This window comes from Sinohyriopsis cumingii, chromosome 10 (assembly GCF_028554795.1).
Source record: "Sinohyriopsis cumingii isolate HCF-2022 chromosome 10, ASM2855479v2, whole genome shotgun sequence".
Taxonomy (NCBI): Eukaryota; Metazoa; Mollusca; class Bivalvia; order Unionida; family Unionidae; genus Sinohyriopsis; species Sinohyriopsis cumingii.
Window position 1 is genome coordinate 24,271,353 of NC_142970.1, and position 9,293 is coordinate 24,280,645.

At 34.9% G+C, this 9,293-nt stretch overlaps 1 pseudogene; it reads left to right on the top strand.

The window, feature by feature from the left end:
• Window positions 1-4,026: 4,026 nt before the first annotated feature.
• Window positions 4,027-7,856, top strand: LOC149789732 (uncharacterized; annotated as a pseudogene).
• The last annotated feature ends 1,437 nt before the right edge of the window (window positions 7,857-9,293 follow it).

Genomic DNA, 9,293 nt, shown 5'->3' on the forward strand with positions numbered 1-9,293 from the left:
AGGTCAAAGGGATAAAATATGCTTTCCCCAGGTAAATTTACCCTTGGGTGTAAGAAAACAGCAAAATGATTTAAGACGGGACCCTGTATTAACGCGGTACTTAATGTTCTTATCGGCATATTAAATATTACATATTAAAACTGTTTGCTATTGCTGCTTACTTTTAATTTGTAAAGTTTCAATGACTTTCCCTCTTTCTATTCCTTAAAAGAAATCATTGTCAGTTGAAGCGCGTGAATATAAATAAAACCCCATATGGTGGGGAACAATATATTATCTTTAGAAGCTCTATGCGCTTTATAACATTACACAACACGTATAAGATAAAAGAAATATATAATGATATGATGACAAAAACAAACACCATGAAAGTAGAAAACATAAAAACATGCTGAGAATATTTAAGGTAGGAAACATTATTAGGTCTTTACGTTTGTTCTTGCAGTCGAAACTAGTGATTATTGAGAGCACTTTTGAATGGGATCACTGTGTCTTTATGTCTAAGTTCAGTGGGCAATACATCCCTCGTTGCTGGGCCCTGGTATGCAAAAGAACGCTGTCCATATGACTTTGTTTTCATAGTGGGAATAATGAGTATACGGTTGTCAGAAGAGGAGCGTAAGTATCTTGCTGGTGTGTATACAGGGGTGAGGTCGGATAGGTATGTTCGACTAGAGACTGTCAGTGAAAAGGTAGCACAGAGAACAAATTTTGTGTTTGATTCTGGACTGAATGGATATCCATTCAAGGGTACAGAGCAGCATGGAGTTGTGGCCTGATCGTGGTACTGTAAGTATGATCCGGTAGGTTTTTTTAAAAATCGTTATGGTCTAGTGTTGATTTCTTCAGCAGAGGCCTTACAATGGCAGTTTTGAGAAATGATGGGAATTCTCCGGATCAGAGAAAGGTATTGATCACATCAGTTAGTGAAGGCAATACTGGATCTAAGCACTCAAGCAGCAGTGATGCTGGATCAAGTTCACATTTCTTTAGTGCACTCTTCATCAGGATTGCACTACGAAATCCATAGAGACAGGTTCAAATGCTGATAATTCTGCCGCTCAAATTCTGTATCCCAATTGTATGGTGACGACGAGTCAATTGAAATTGTGGTGTCAAGCTTGTCTCTAATGTTTTGGACTTAGACAAGGAAGAAATTTGCAAACATATCCGGAAGGTCAACTGGAAAAAAGTTAGTTGGAAGTGGTGTAGATTTGTTCCTTGAGATTAGCTTGTTAGTAATCTCGAAGAGCTCTTTGCAGCTGGAACTTTCCATGATCTTAGTAGTGTAGTGGGCTGATTTCACTGCATGGACTATATTTGTGGCATTCTTCTTAGCAGCTTCGTAGATTTGCTTATGAATAGTGAGTCTGGTGGAAAGCCAAAGCCTCTAAGCTGTACTGCGGTCTCTTTTAGCAGTCCCTAACACTATGACCGATAATCATCAAATAGTAGACGATACACTTAGTATAGTTCGTAATCAAATCCAATGCATGTATAACAAGTTCGACTGGAGTTTTGTATATGATGATCAACGTAATTGCATGCACTTTGCAAAAAAGTGATGTTCGTTCTTTTGTCATTGTAAACTAATAAACATATTGCCATTTTAGAGGAAATTGTGCTATACGATGTTTGCATTCTTACTGTCTGCAGCTTTACATCTGTAAACAACCACTATGCAGCGCATGTAAAAAAATAATCGGAAAATCTAGTTTGCCACGATCATATAGAGACTGTGATAATAAAGCGTTGGAGTATATTTTTATCCAGTCATTCCCAATGTTACCAACGCAGAATAAATAGGCATACTAAAGCTAAATCTAAGTGTTTCGGCATTTTACATTTTCTATCTTATTTCTATCTAGTCAGAAACTTTCTTTTCAGATTGTGTTATATTAAAAACGGAAACTTGGTATGCTCACTAGAATGTGTCACACGCCATATTTATGTATTATCTTTAAATGTCAAAGTTAAAGCTGTATTTTATGTTTCCATCACCATTTCCCTGTTGCTCAATGACTTAAAAGGGATTGATAGTTAAGGTTAGAAATAATATATGTATACATCATCACTATAAGGTGTATTGCATATTATTTTAGGGGCTCCTGTCTTCAAGGTCAAAATCATAGCTCAATATTGAACATTTCCATGACACTTTCCTGTCTGCAGTATACCTCAAAAGTTGTTTGAAATTAAGTAATGAAACTAAGACTACTTTAACATCATCACTATTAGGTTTACATTGTACATTGCATTTTCAAAGTCCTATCATCGTCAAGGCTTCAGGTCAGTATTTTAAGGTTTGTTTTTCTTTCAGCTGTTTGAAGAAAAGGGATGAATCATGGTATATTACCATTATATTCAGAGTTGACTCCAACCACACCGGCCTCCACTACCACCCAGTTTAGATAGGAAATTTGAAACGGAAGCTGCATAACTTCAGCAAGTAAATTAACTCAAGCTACAGTCTGAGTAATAGGAATTGAGTAAAATGACTTGTAATATTTATGTATGACAGTTTATTTGTATGGCTAAATTGCTTCAGATTATGCATGAAATCCATGCACATGATGGCTGTACATTCTCTGTCTTAACTTTAGAGAAATATCAAAAGACACAAACTGTCATTAGCATGCATATCTAAAGATGGGTCTAGAGTATGTGTACTTTTAAGTGGTAATGCCGTATAAAAGTTTATGATGTAAATTAGTCGAGTGAACAAATGCTTTTTACACCAGACCTTTATATTTTGGCTCTCTGCACAGGTGCCTGGAGGCCCTGAACAGAGATCTATCATCCAAGGTTAAAAGTACAAATTTTAATTCCAATAACTTTTTCGGATAATTTTGGATCAAACTTTGTATATGCAGTCATGGCATGGATATACATCATGAGTGTATTTGATTTTGGGTTGGGGACGGGGAACTAAAGCCATTGTCTCATGTTTTGCTTCGTGTTGTATGGCACAGCAACACTTTTATGTTGTATCATGTTGAGGCTATCAGAATAAAGTACTTTGTAGAAGGACATGTTACCTTAGCCAGTCTGACCCAATGAAATCAAACTGGTATTCTTCTAGTCCACTACCTTAAACACTGAGTCATGGTGGCTATATGCCTAAGGGTTAAAGCCTAGCAAAACCATTGCAAACCCCACCCATTTGATATATATATATATATATATATATATATATATATATATATATATATATATATATATATATATATGCTACGTATAAAAAGACTAACAAAACAAAATTGGCTTTCGTGTGTATATTTATCATAGGGACCTACCCTATGAGCATAAATTTGGGGTGGTTACTGCATGTATAGTTTAGGACAGCTAAATGGTTTAATTACTCTGTTGATCTATGATTCAAGAAATAAATCATATTATTTTGCAGATACCCAAACATCTAGTTGTTTCCAAACGTTTGGAGGTGTGTGGCTGCCTAATTAATAAATGGTGGATATACTTCAAAGAAGATTGGATGTACTAGGTCTTAGTACACTGTTTGAACGGTTCCAGTCAGAAATAATAGATGCATCCATGATCATGTCACTAATCGGATAGCCAGCTGATTCGTCTTGGTGTGGATACAAATTGGAGATAGACATCATCCTAGGGAAACTAAAAATCAAAAACTGAAAAGTACATTTGCCAAAGAACCTACTGAGACAGGCACAAGAGATAGCACGCTATTCAGTAGGCAAATAAGAAGCCAGAAAAGTCAAAGGTCCAGCAGCCATATTGGCAAAAAAATCTCAATCACGCGGTTGGACTGTTCGGTTTGTGTCTTTAGCAAACAAGGGAAGCAGACCCATCCCAACTGCAAAGGAAAAAGAAATATTACGCAAAACTGGTTTGGGAGTGAACAAAATCAGACTAGATGCTGATGATGAGGAAGATGGTGTAGTACAGAAATTTATGTCTGCACAGCCATATAAAGGAAATGAAACTATGGGATTTCCATAGTTAAACGATTGTGGTAGAATATAACTAATTTGAACCTCACAAAATTGTAGCACTTTAAAACTTATTGATTGTTGCTGGTCAGTCAGAGAGCTAAAAGCTACAGATGGCCTAAAAGCAAGCATATGCATAAGGCCCATTCCGAAGAATTCAACAGCAAAGCCACTACAAACAGACAACACAAGGGAAATGCTAGTAAAAGCAGCATGTCACGGATGCAACAAAGTGTTTGCTCTACGTGAACTTAGAGATCATATGCAGTTTAGTCCAGGTGCAATGGACTTGCAGGACTTGGAAAGTGATGATGATTTTGTATCTGATGTTTCATTCGGAAACAGTGGAACAGCAACATCAACTTCTGTTTCCTTTGAGACTGAAATTGATGAACTCATAATTGATCACTCTGATGTAGAGGCTGGAAGACAAAATACAAAAAATGCAGAAGCAATCAGTTATGTAATTAATTCACATACAAGTGATTCTACTGCAGCAAATTCAGTGAAAATATTCAAGTACAGGAAATTCAGCAGATAATTCAGGAACAGCAACTCTATGAAATGATACAGACAGTCCAATTTCAGTGGTTGGGACAAAGGCCATTGAATACTGTAGGACAGGAAGTATCAGTGACTCTGTGGAAATCCTGAAAAAGTTACAGGAAGTCATTGTAACTGGCAGGAAATTGGAAGTGGAAGATGTAACTGTTTGTTAAGAAGGTGACACAAATTTCATCCTAGTTGACAGGTTCAATGTATTATCTACAGGCATGGATGAAATAAGTGCCATCACAAACCTCAGGAAAACACTTGAAGTGCAGTTTTTATAATGAGGTAACATTGCTTACGGAATTTTCTAAATAGAGTTTAAAATGTCAATATCAAGTCAATTGTGTAGCTTTCTGCATGATATTCCAGCAGAAAGTTTTGTTTACTTTTCAATAAATTACTGTTTGTATGTAACACATAATATTCCAATAAAGACATGCAGCGTTGTCAAGAAATTGTGGTCAAGCTTATTTTCTGAGGATGATAATATAATGCATTCATGCATTGTGTATTTTACATATAGCAGCATTTTAGTGGATCTCAAAGTACTGATAATTTGGTAAAGAGATTCTTCACCTGTATTTTGAGACATTTTCCCAATGATATTGGCTGTTCATACTATTACCCATCATAAACAGACTTTGCGAAAAATATCATTGATCCACTTGAACCAATGGAGCAGAAAAACTAATAAGTGTTGCTTCTATGTCAAACTTTCATTCTGACAGTATTTTTTTCATGTTGTCATAAAACATGTGAGTCAAGCATAAAAACAGAGTTCCTTTTGTGCTGGATCTACTAGAAAATGAAAGCATCTTGTGATTTCTATTATTACAATTTTTAGTCATAGTCATATGTTGTTATTTTGCTGATGACAAGGAACTAATTTATCATAGTCTTTCTTAAGGGATGGAAAGGTGTCAAAATAAAGGTCTACATATTTGGAATGCATGAACTTGTCAAATGTTTTTTGACTGAAGTGTAAATGTTTGAATTTTGCTAACAGTATTCTAAATAAATACATTTTTCTCCGTCCTGAGAGGCCCTTATCACCCCCCAAATACTACCTATTTTATAAGAACATGCTTGTTAGACACCAGATTGGTATGCATGTATTACCAGTATTGCTAGCTGCGATTTTATACTCTTCAGCACATGACACGGTTTTACAAGGCAACATTTGCCTAGAAGAGGTTGTGGCCTTTAAGAATTGATCCACTGTATAAGCAACTGCTTTTGTTCACAGAACATTTTGATAATCAGGTGATTGGAGTTTAGTGCCTTTTAATCAATTTGCATAGTTCAGCAAGGCTTTCATTGTTCATGTTCTTTTATTTCAAACCTTTTTTATTAGGTTGCTGCTGACCATAGAGGTTCAAGAAAAAAATTGTTCTGACTTATTCTAAGAGAAATTAAAGTAAACTATTTTGATAATGGTCTGCGGTAACTTCTGGCATCAGACTATGAAACAATAGGCAATGAATTTGGTTAAGTGTCAATTTACATTCACATTTTGTACTTTTCTATTCAGTGGTTACTTGTACACTTGTACAGTAAAACTACAAAAATAGAGCACCCTCTGGAATTGCTGAATCTGCCATGAATATAAATGTGACTGTTATATGTACATATATTTGGGCTATGTGCTTGCCATCAAGATATTTGACAGATGGATATATTTATAGATTGGGCAACATTAAAGACCAAGTCTTATCTTGTATTTGTTTCACTCAATGGGTAATATTTACAGCCCATGAGATATTTAGGATGGACCCTCATTCAAGGTTCCACTAGTTTTTAAATTTTGTATTGCTTTGCATGGCAGGTGGGTCATTAAACCATGATAACCCATTTGTTTTCTGAGCTGTAGAAACCCCTTATTTTGGGACTGATCTCATACGGAATGCATTAAGTTTGGTTTTGAATAGTGGCTTCATAATACTGAGATTCTGTTCAAGGAGGTTGACTCAACCTATCATTGACTTTAGGGAAGGCACAACATGTACATATATTTCTTGGTATCTCTGTATGAATTATATATATATATATATATATATATATATATATATATATATATATATATATATATATATATATATATATATATATATATATATATATATATGTATATATATATATATATATATATATATATATATATATATATATATATATATATATATATATATATATATATAATCAGTATTATGTGATTTTCCTAACTGAGGATAGGAGTTGGGCCTGCATCTCTAATTTCATGTAGGGTAAACATGTTTACTGGGTTTGAGTTCCAGATGCAGCCTTAGAATTTCCATGAAATGAAGTCTGTTACAGCTTGAAGGAAATTTTCCATTAAGATGACAGAGTAGTTGGGATTTATAAAAGATTATCAATAACTTATTATGTTCTGGAAATGAACTTTTAACCTTCATCCTGATCCTCAAATTGTGTCTTATATTAATCCCTATCTTAATATCCAAAGTGGATTCAAATGTATTTACTGGAATTACAAACAGCTCACTCATACTATTTGGACAAGGTCACTATTTTGAGATTATTGTGAATTCATTTAAGGAAATTTTGGAATATATCCTTGTGCTACCTCAAGACTATTAGCACATTAGCACATTCAAGGCTACTGGCACATCACAGAAATCATAATGCAGTTCTTTTTATATTCTTGCAGGCTGACAGGCAGCTTCCAACCTTCTTATGTCTGTTTCATTCAACAATGATCCCTCTGACTTACACAAAGCTGACTTCATTGGTTCAAATTCATTTCATTGAAGAGGGGACGAATAATAATCATTTTGAGAAAACTGTGCATGCAGCTTTCTTAAATACTTGAGAGAAGTTTCAAGTGAGTCCACCAACACTTTTACACTTCTCCAAAAGAAAAACAAAATTCAGCAGAATTTCCATGTTTAATTCAGGAGTGTGTTTTTATTTTAAAAAAAAGTATTGAGAGTTGTACCATTCTGTTAAGATAAACATTTAGTTTTCTGTCTAAGAGGTGTCCTAATGATTTCATAACAGGATTTGAACTGTAGGATCTGGAACATTTGCTTACTTGGCTTTACAGACAAGATATGTTTTTGAGCTGGTCATCAACGTCTTTAACACCTTACAAAGGGCACAGCACAACAAGTAAGACATTTCCAGAATAATTAACGTAAAACAAAATTATATCAGTTGTAATTCCTACATGTGTATTATTACAGGTGGTCGCAGAGAAGCAGTGTACCTGTGAGTGTTATGCAATTCATCACTGGTACTGATGAGGAGCCAGTCCTTAGATTTAAAATTCCTGCAAACATCAGATTTACATCATCTTAATCCTTTTTGCCAATAGCAAACACATGCATAATAGTGCCTCGACCATCTCAGACTTGAAGCTACCAGATGATACGACACTTTTTCATTTGTATGATTATTGTTTTGCAATTTCTTTTCGTGTATTGAAATAACCTTGCTAATGTATTCTCTATCATTTGAAGATAGGCAGATACTTTGGAATTGTATTGTACTTGTTCATTTAACTTTTAACAGTTTAAGCATCAGATTCGTTTTGTTTAGCTTAATTTTGTTTCTGTTATTGCACATATTAATCCATATCTTTTGCATGAACAGTCACAGGACAGGTGTTTTGATCATGAGGGGTATTCCTTTCCTAAGGCAAAGGTAGGATACTGATACCTATTCCACACACTCCAGTGTGAGAAGTAAGTCTCTTGCATTTTCCTCAGTTTCTCAGACACCACTGTATGTATAGTCACACAACTTGATGACTGTATTGCTCTTGATATGGGGGCCCATGATTTAAGGCATTCGCCTTTAAGGATCACTAAAATTGTACATTTTGTCAGCATTGGTTTGAGTCTAGACTCTGTCAACATAGATATGTGAGAAAGCTTGCCAATAGCTATTGGTGGGTTTGTTGTTCTTCCAGAGGTTTTCCAGGGTTCTTACTCCCAAATATAATGCTGCTGTGTATAGCCTATCATGTTTTGAAAATTGGCATGAAACCCACAAAGAAAAGAATGCACAAATCTTAAAGTTTACTTCTTATATGGACTTTCCAAGGTCCTTGGAATATACCTACAAAGCTCTCCCGGCATTCACATAAATGCAAAATTTGCTCAGACCAGTAGCAAGTTATAACTGGCAGGATTTGGCACCAGTAACTTTATCCTTGTAAGACAAATAAAGTCTGAATAACAATTTGGCTTGCCAAGAGGAACCGTTTAGCACCTTTGTGCATAAACCAAGATAACAAAGGTAGTGGACATTTTATTATGACTTATGATCATGTAAGTATTATCAAAAAAACACTTTTCTCCAAATGTTGTTTTCGTATTCGAAATACAGTTTGGAGCCACAGCGGCTTAGAAGTTAGCAAGCAAGATGTACAGTGCTAGTATATCATTTAGTCTGAGTCATGAAGGAAGATGTTTAGTATCAAAACATCATTTACTTTGGGTCATGAAGCAATATGTATAGTAACAATGTATCATTTCCTTTAAGTCATGAAGCAAGATATGTAGTACCAATATATCATTTACTTTTAGTCATGAAGAAAAGATGCACAGTACCTATATATCATTTACTTTGAGTCGTGAAGCAAGATGTACAGTACCAATATATCATTTACTTTGAGTCATGAATCAAGATGTGTAGTACCAATAGTACCAATGCATCATTTACTTTGAGTCATGCATGCTAATTTTGAGATGCATAGCATTAAGAACTTTCATACAGATATAATATTTTATG